Raw genomic sequence first — 9,942 nt, forward strand, 5'->3', positions numbered from 1 at the left:
AACATGGAAGCTGATCCTCCCACCTCAGTCACACCTCTGGATGACTGCAGCCGCAGCAGAGGTCTCAAATGCAAAATCACTAGGGATTCTAAGCTGCTCCCAAATTCCTGACTTATAAAAACCTCATGAGATTATAAATGTCTATTGCCGTTTTTATCTCCTAAGTTTTGAACTGATTTATTACATGGCAATCTAGCTGATATAGGTTAAGTTCCTTCCAAGCTTGGGATTTGAGTGTATATCATTTATGGGAAGAGTTATCTCCAGGGAAAACCTCTAAGGGAAGGATTAAGGCAGGAAAGGAAGGGGGTAAAAACTGAACAAGGATGTGGTCCTGAGTATGTTCTAGCTTTGGTCTGGTTCAAGGTGGACTCTAGAGTATAAATTGCTCTGCTGAGTCAACAACTCAAGGGGCTTTGAGCAGGTTTCTCTCTATCAGTGGGCTGTGGGCTCTTCCCCTTTGGGTGTAACTTCCTGGGTGAGCCTGCTCTTATACAAGTAGAAAGAAATTCTAAGAGAAGGGGGCCAATGAGAGCCACGAGTGCCTCAGCTATCACTGAGCTATAGAAAGCGTCTACTTGTTTGACAAAGAGGCTCTGGGCTTGTCCTCCTACATCCCAACAGGATGGCACCTTAGAACCAGAGATGGGTTAGAATCCTTCTAGGTTTAGGAGAGGTGAGTGTCCATGTACATCCCAGGAGGAAAATAAAATAGGAAAAAAAATGGTGTTGTTATGGTACACAAAGGCTTCATGCACCTCAAAACTTTATAAGCCCAAGGCAACCCTGATGCCCTACAAGTTGAGAAAACTGTCCTCAGAATGCTCTCTTCAGTGGAATTAGATACACACACTCCTTTTTTTTTTTTTTTTGGCCAGGGCTGGGTTTGAACCCACCACCTCCAGCATTTGGGGTCAGTGCCCCACTCCTTGAGCTATAGGCACTGCCCCACCCATGCACTCTTTTTTAATTCTAGGCTTGTTAATCCAGTTTTACTACTTATTCCTACTGGCCCTTCATAACTCCCTTACTACACATCATAAGGAAGAGGAGATAATATATTCCATTGAGCAGGAAAAGGAAAACGGACCGAGTCCTAGTGTTGGCCTATCCATTCCCCATAGTGAGTCCATAAGGAGTTGCACAGAATCCAGGTTCAAGCAGTTGATCGCAGGCCCCGAGGGGTCCACCCTCAATGGAATATGGTGGTCAAAGCCTTTACCCCTTGAGCTCAGCCGACAGCTGACATAGCATGGGACTTCTGCTTGGGAGGCATGTGCCAGACAGAGCCCTGACTCGTATCAGCATGAAACATCTATAGAATAAGTCCACCTAAGCCCAAATTGTACACATCAACTTTCTGCTTTGGTCGCATTACAAAAGGCCTCTTTTTTTTTTTTTGTCTGCTCCTTTTGTCTTTGCTCAGCCCCTGAATCAGGGAGGGGAGGTACCCTTTGGCCCAGGATAAGAACAAAGGACAGATTGAGGACGGGAATATTCCACCAACTTCATTTATGGGTCACTAGCTCGGGCTTATGGGTTACATCAAATATACGCCATGTCTCTAATCCAACTGTAAATTTCTTTAAACACAAGGCGGCTGGTGTCTTTTCTTCTTTGTACCCAGAATATCTATATCAAATGTATCAAGCTTCACCATGGATGATACGGTGTCTCCTGCGGCAGGTTGCCAGTAACTACTGGTTAAATGGCTCATAAACTTCATCTGACATTCTCCCCAACTGCGTCATAATGTATAAGATTCTTAACATTCTCCACACACTACATCAGGCACAGAGCAGATGTTTGAACCTTTTGTTGACTGAATGGACAACGTGTCAGCAGCTTTCTTTAGAACTGGCATTTTTGTTCTCTAGTACGTTTCCCTGTCAAAATAATAAAAATAAAGAAAGTAGTAGTCATTTAGGAAGGCAACATGTCTCAGCCAACTTGGCCTCCTCCATACCCAGGCATGGTTCCACCATGGGTCTTGCGTACCTAGGTTTCCTCTGCTCATCTACAGACACCAAGGTCTCAGGGCACTTCTCAGCAACGTCACCACATCTAAAACTGCAACAGAACTTGCATCACTGCCCCCCATTCGAGTTTTACTACTTAGCGCTTAAAAACATGTACATAATGCTTCATTTATCTTGTGTATTGTTTATCTCTCTTCGCCAAGTTCTACAAATGAGATTTTTTTTCTTTTCATTTGTTGCTGTATCCCTAACACCTAAAAAAGTCAGCACATATTGTCTACTCGCTAAGTATTTCTTGAACAAATACATGAGTGATTCTTTTACATTTGCATTCACATGTAGGTTTGTGCTCCAAGATATCACCTAACCCCAGCAAAATTAGCCCACCTCACAAAGTCCCAAAACACCAGATGCTGGTGTGGATGTGGAGAGAAGGGAACACTTCTACACTGCTGGTGGGATTGCAAACTAAACACAGCCTTTTTGGAGAGAAGTATGGAGAATCCTCAAAGATCTAAAAGTAGACCTTCCATTTGACCCTGCAATCCCATTACTAGGTATCTACACAGAAGAACAAAAACCATTTTCCCACAAACACATTTGCACTAGAGTGTTCACTGCAGCTCAGTTCATCATTGCCAAGTCGTGGAAGCAACCTAAGTGCCCATCAACCCATGAATGGATCAACAAACTGTGATATGTGTATACCATGGAATATTCAGCCATTAAAAAAGATGGAGACTTTACATCTTTTATATTTACCTGGATGGCATTGAAATACATTCTTAGTGAAATATCACAAGAATGGAAAAATAAATATCCAATGTACTCCATACTAATATGAAACCAATATATAAACAATTAAAAGAAACATAGGTTTTGCAACCTCATTCCCACATCTAAGGAGATTTCTATCACACCACTTGGTGAGCTATTCAATCTTTATTAGTCTCTGTGCACTCAAATGTTAATAGGCTGCCTCTATTTTCTTTACTTGCCACTTTTCAGAAGAAACCGCTCATATTTTCCAAGAAAGGCACAGCATCTCTGTTGGAAAGATGGCTTTTTAATCAAGGAGGCTAGCCTAAGTCTTTCTGTGGGAACCAAGTTGAATTTGAAACGCCTCTGGTTGTCTCAGCTACCCAAGTGTGTCTGCTCAAGCGCAAATGAATTATTTCCATCTTTATCATAAACTGAGGTCACCAGGGAGAGTATTGTTCTTGGACAAGAACTCACACATCCTCGGGAAACTCGCACTTCGGGTAACCTCGCCAGCAGGTCAGACTGCCTGTGCGTCTGGGGCAGGAGGAGGAGAGCTTGAATTACAGTGTTTGGAAGTCTCTTCCTCTGTGAGCTTGGATGGAGACTTTCTCTCTCCTCTGAAAGGGAAAGGGAGCAGCTCCAGGCATTAGTGAAAGGACTCGGGTGCAGAAAATGTTACAGGACTCAACATCTACTAGGATTTAAATTGAAAAATGTGGAAGTAGGGATGTATGTCCGCGTGCTGGGAAAGGAAACAGCAAAAAACATGAAAAAGGGGAGTGCGCAACACCATGAATAAGACTTGAAACTCTGAGAGTGTCTTGTGACCTTGACCTTGCCTGTAGAGGAATAGAGTGGAAATTGTCACGCTGCAACCTCCGGTCCCCCTGAAAACACTGCCGTCAAATCTTAATTTTACAGATATTTAAAAATGCAATACAAGAAAGAGCCCTTTTATTTTCTATTCGGTTGAGGGCCCTTTCTGTTCTGGAGACCACGCTTTTCACCTTCCAGCTTTCTCATCTTGACAACAATGCTGTGAGCATAGGAAATACTTTTATTCCCTTATTAAAGAGGATGTTGTCCAGGCCTGGCGTGCTCAAGTGATAGTTACAGAAATGGCGAGACGGAGACTCCACTTGAACCTGCGTAACTCTGATGATGGTGGCGTTTGCATCTATTAGCCTGGGGGTGACGAGAAAGTGAAGCTGTTCTCACCTACTTGGTTATCTGTCTCTTTTCTCTCATGTCCGTTCTCTCCCACGCCCTGGTTGGCACTGCCTTCCAGGAAACCGCATTTCCCACCGTCCGTTGGCTTCCGGATGGTTTCATAATGGAAGGTGCTGGCAGGAGATGAAAGCGGTAGACAGCAGCCAAGGCATTGTCCTCCGCCCCTTCTCCCTCCCTGCCTCCTGCAGAAGCTCCAGCACAGATCTGGGACCCGATCTCTGATAAGGATACCTATTCCTATTATTCCTCCACCCACTGGGGCAGCAGAGCTGATGCTAATCTCTGGGTTACCACTTCATCTCCCGTTTGATTGCTCTGCTCTTGTATTAGCCCTGCAGCCAACACCATGCACTGAGCCACCTCTGTCTGAAAGGTCTAGACAGGTTTCTATCCCCCTGGCTGATACACACATCTTTCAGAAAACCAGCAAACATTATCTAGAGCATTTTACCACCAATATTAAAACTACAGCTGGTGGGTAGTAGTTAATGGCTCACACCTATATTCCTAGCACTCTAGAAGGCCAAGGTGGGTAGATCACCTGAGGTCAGGAGTTCCAGACAAGCCTAATCAAGAGCAAGACCCCATCTCTAAAAACAGACGGTGTGGCAGGTACCTGTCATCCCAGCTAATTGGGAGGGTGAGGCCAAAGCATCATTTGAGCCTAAGAGTTTGTGGTTGCTGTGATCTATGATGCCACAGCACTCTACCCCAGGTGACATAGTGAGACTGTCTCAAAAAAAAAAAAAAAAAAAAAAAAAACCAAAACTACCACTGGAATCAAAGCACGACGTACAAAAGAGAGGTGGTAACCATTGGCATGATTCAAATCACGTGAAATTGGTGTTGTATAGAGAATCCGTGTGAAATAACCACAGGCTTTGTCCTCAGAACTAAATAACCACTAGCTTGTCCTAGCTGGGTCACTTAAGGCAAATTATTTTAGCCCGAGTCTCATGTTTTTTCAATATTAAAAAATCCCGTGTTGCAGTCTTGTTTCACAAGTCAGAAATCGTGCACGCAAAATAGAAACACGCAGTCCCTGACACAAAGACAAGGAGTGAATGAGCCTCATTTGTAGTGCATGCTAATTAGCCACAGGAATCTGAAAGATTCCAAAAGAACTGAAAGCGAACATTTTTCAGTAAAGGCGAGAGAAACACATCATTTTAATTTTGGGAGAAAAATGGGGAGAAAAACATTTACAATGATGAGCTGTGAGCCAAATAGCATTACTTTTACCTGAAGGAATAAGGTGGAACGTAAAAGATTGGAAGAGGAGAGGACAAAAGTTTTTGCTTGAGGATTTTTGTTTTGTTTTTGTATTACTCAGGCAGGAAATAGTTACTTAGTTTCTCCTCAATCTGGAGTTAGGGGAGAGACCCAGGAATTAAATGGCCTCGTGGTAGGAAAGGAGACCGGAAATGGCAAGCAGATGCTGGTCCCAGCTCACCTCCCCTCTCTGAGCCTCAGTTTCCCCATCAGCTCACTCATCACTAGATCAGTGGTGTGCACTTAGGGATTACTCATGCAGCCTTTAAAGCACTCACTTACCCAAACCCTAGTGTCAGAACCTGACTCAGCACATTTCTGGGAAAGGCTCCAGGACAAGGTATTTTCCCCAAAACCTGCAGATTTTGACACATGCTCCTGTGTAATCTCCTGGCCTATGACACCAAAGGTCCCAAATCATGACTTGTGCAGCCACTGGTGGGAACAGAGGAAAGAGCGCCCAGTCGAGACAGCAGGAGACAGGGAAGGCCCACGGAGAAGAAGAGACTTCAACTTTGAAAGGTAGTTTAAGGTTCACAAGTCCTTCCAGTAGTAGGAAAGGAGGCAGGAAATGTAAATTTGTTAATAAAACAAAAAATTAGTTTCCCAGAAGCACAATCTACAAGGGAAAAAGTACAACAAAACAGGCCGAGAAGTTTGACTAAACGGGACCTTGACTGAGCAAGAATTAATTTTCTCCAAGGTTGTTTCCTCATCTGTGAAAAGGGGACAGGAATGGTACCCTGTTCTCAATTTGTCTTAAGAGTTAATTAGAATAAATCATGGTGGTGTAATGATGTTTCCATTAGGACAGCGAATGCCGCAACTGGCGTCCTCGTCACCATTTCCATTATTTTCTACATGTCCCCTTGCAAGTCACATCGTCCTCCTGAACTCAGCGTGCCTAAGCTTCATGCCCCCACACTACATTGCCATAATCAAGCAGAAATAACATGGACTCTGGGGTCTTGGAGGGAAATTAAGATAAATAGAGAAATGGAGGGGGTTGGAATGAGCGATGCAGAAATTAGCAAGACTTAGAGCAGGGCTTCTCGACCGCAGCACTGTTGATACTAGGGGACTGGATACTTCTTTGTGTGGGAACTGTCCTGTGTGTCATTGGAAGTCTGGCAACATCCTTGGCCTCTAACCACCAGAGAGCAATGGGGCCACAACTGTGAGAACATTTTTCTTTTCTTTTTTTTTTTGAGACGAAGCCTCACTCTGTCACCCTGGGTAGAGTGCCGTGGCATCAGTGGAGCTCAGAGCAACCTCAAACTCTTGGGCTCAAGCAATCCTCTTGCCTTAGCCTCCCAAGTTGCTACAGGCATCTGCCATGAAGCCCCGCTAGTTTTTCTATTTTCAGAGACGTAGTCTTGTTCTTGCTGGTCTCCAACTCCTGAGCGCAAGCAATCCACCTGCCTCAGCTTCCCAGAGTGCTGGAATCATTGGCGTGAGCCTCTCCGCCCAGCCTAATTGTGAGAATTACAAATGAATCCACACATTACCAAATTTCCCCCAGGTCCCCAGTTAAAGGCTACTGATTCAGAGGGATATCAAAGGAGCAAAAGGTAGAAAAAGAGAACAAGCGGCTTTAGACAGAAAGCAAATTTTAATAAGTGGGAGAAAAAAAGAGGGCAGTTTGGGGAGGTTTCCTTTTTTTAGTTTTCTTTCTTTTTTTGTCTATTTCAATTTCTGAGCCCAGCCTACCTGAATTTCCAGGGTGCTCAGTAGATGCAAGTTGAGAAGCTGAGCCTGTGAGGTTTCTTTATAGTAATTCATTTTTCCCCCGATGGAAAGAATGCCTAAGTCCAGATGACTAACCCAGAGTGGAGGTCCTGGCTGAACACCAGAGGGCTTTTTTTTCTCCCTTGGTCACCATGGTTGCCTGGGAGATTCCGGAGTTTTCCACCCAGCCTGTGCCTGACCTCTCATCTCCTGTGATGCTCTCACCATGGCCCAGGGAAATCCTGGAGAGGACCTGCCAAGGACTGCGGCCACCCTAACAGTCCTGCCTCCTTATCTGACAGCAAGTCAACTTCCCCACCATTCTTTCCAAGAGAAAAACTTCCCAGGCAGCGGGCTCATCAGAGCTGCCTGACAAAGGCCAGCTTGTGAAGAGAGGCAGCAGAAACCCCGAGCCCCAGCTGCCACCCCCAACCCCAACTCAGCAGTGTGGCCTGCAAGCCAGGCCCAGGGAGCAGCAGGGGATGGCATCTCCCTTCCTTCCTTCCTCCTCTGTCCCCCACTTCCCACCCTGAAGAACCCTCTTGCTCTGGGTTCAAAGTCAGATGGGCCCATGGAGAGGGCTTCCTCAAGTTGAACGCTAATTCAAACACTCAAGGTAAGCCCTTTAAGCAGCTGGCACAGTGAAGTACTGTGTTCCCCTCTAAAATGTCCTTTGTCACCCCTCCTCCATCACTGCCTTCTTTACTCATAATCTGAGACTGTCATCCCTGCCGTTTCCTGGGTGGAAGATGCTGCCTGTTAACATATTAAACCTCCACTGAAGACAGGTAACAGAGTATATGCTAACTTTGTTTTTTATCCCCAACACCACATCGCTCTGTGCTGGACACTGACCAGGTGTCCGGTGAGCTGTCAACATTCGTGGAGAAATTGGTCAAAGGTTTCCGACAGCAAACACTCCGCTTCTCACCTTGGACTTGGAACATTTGCTCACTCACCACCCCACAACTACTGCCAGGATGCCCCCTGCATGCCAGGCACCATAACAGAGGGAGAAACATCATCCTCAGCAGCAAGGATTGATGCCTGCCAGAGTGACATACACTTATAAAGAAAATCTTTCTCTTTTGTATTTCCAAGAGTTTTCACTCGTTCATGCAGTTTCTCCAAGTCATGCCAATAATTGGGATTTACAGTTTTTAAAAAGTCCTAGAAATCAACAATCTGCAGCTGAGATAGGAAAATAGTTGATTTTAAATCATACCAACACAGCCCATTCTTTTCCTTAGTTTAGGGAGTGCCTCTGGCTTTTCTTTCTTTCTTTTTTTCTGTCTTTTACCCAAGATTTCCGCTCCCATTCTCTACCCCATAAGCTTTACTGTAATGTATTTAATTGACAGAGCTGTCTTCCTTTCAAGGGGGGGACTCTGCTCTCTAGGTTCTATGGCCCTCGGGAGAATCTGTGCCCTTGCACTTTCCAGCCTCCAGGGGCCACCCACGTTCTTTGGCAGGGGGCCCCTCCCGCCATTTCCAACGCCAGCGAGGGCAGGGTCACATCTTTTCACACCACTTCACACCAACACTGACTTTCCTATCTCTCCCTCTTGCACTCAAGGACCCTGATTACACAGGGCCCAAGAGGATAATCCAAAATAATCTGTTTTTAAATCAGCTGATTAGTTATCTTACTTCCATCAGCAACCTGAATTCCTCTCTTCCATGTAAGATGACACATTCACAGGCTTCTGGGATTAGAACGTGGGCCTTTGGAGGTGGCCAGGGACAGGCAGGAAATCATCCTATATTGTGTTAGTCCACATAATATTACTATTGCTATTATAATATGTATTATCATAGGCGTAATCCATATTGTGTGTCTATATATATATGTATATATATATATATATATATTTTTTTAATTAAGGTAGTGTCTCAATGTGTTGCCCAGACTGGTCTTGAACTCCCAAGCTCAAGTGATCCTCCCACCTCAACCTAGTTTTCTATCTCCAGGGAAATAAAAGACACCAATTCCTTTTTGAAACAAATAGTACCTCCATATACACCCTAGCACACTTATGAGAGAATTTCTCTGTGAGTATATATGTATATATTTACACACTCACACCCGGGATGGTATTACTAAATTTCAAGTCGGGTTTATAGTAATGGTACTACATCATTTCAGAAGAAGCAATAAATATTATATCCTTTCTGACTCTCAAGCAGGCTAGTGGTATTTCTATAGGAAATATCTGAAGATGTTAGAGTTCTCAAATTTTTCTTTTTCCAATATCCAGGCATTCAGTGGGATGGTCCTTGCCTCCCACCCCTTTGAAGTGAGCCATGACTATGAGACTTGTTTTGGCCAATAAAATGTGGCTGGAAGCGAGAACGTGTCCTCCAGATAGAAGTTTGGAGAGTCAGCGCACAGACGTGTCAGACTCGTCATCAAAAGCTGGGTCTTTCAAGTGACTATGACAGACACTGCCCCACCTCCCCAGCCAACCAACTAGACATTGAAGATCAGGGGGAAAAAAAAAAAAAAACCAAACTTTCATTCCTCAAAGCCACTGAGTTACACGGCTTTTGCAGTATATAGCATAGCCTGCCCTGACAGATACGTCTTTAAAACCAGGAATCGTCCGAATTTAACTTTGATTTTGACATTGAGAATTTTTTAAAGCACTTTCGTATTATCATCTCTGTCACTCACCTTCCTCCTTTATCTCTCAGGCTCATGGGCTGCCTTTCTGTTCCTTCCTGTGTGCCCTGTTCATAAAGGTATATTGAAATCAAGCCAGGTGTGGTGGCTCATGCCTGTAATCTTAGCATGGGGAGGCCGAGGCGAGTGGATTGCTTGAGCTTAGGAGTTTGAGACCAGCCTGAGCAAGAGTGAGATCACATCTCTACTAAAAATGTAAAAAATTAGCTGGGTGTTATGGCAGGCTCCTGTATCCCAGCTACTAAGGAGGCTGAGGCAGGAGGATCTTTTGAGTCCAGGAGTTTGAGG

The sequence above is a fragment of the Nycticebus coucang genome, chromosome 2, assembly GCF_027406575.1.
Source record: "Nycticebus coucang isolate mNycCou1 chromosome 2, mNycCou1.pri, whole genome shotgun sequence".
NCBI classification, from domain to species: Eukaryota; Metazoa; Chordata; class Mammalia; order Primates; family Lorisidae; genus Nycticebus; species Nycticebus coucang.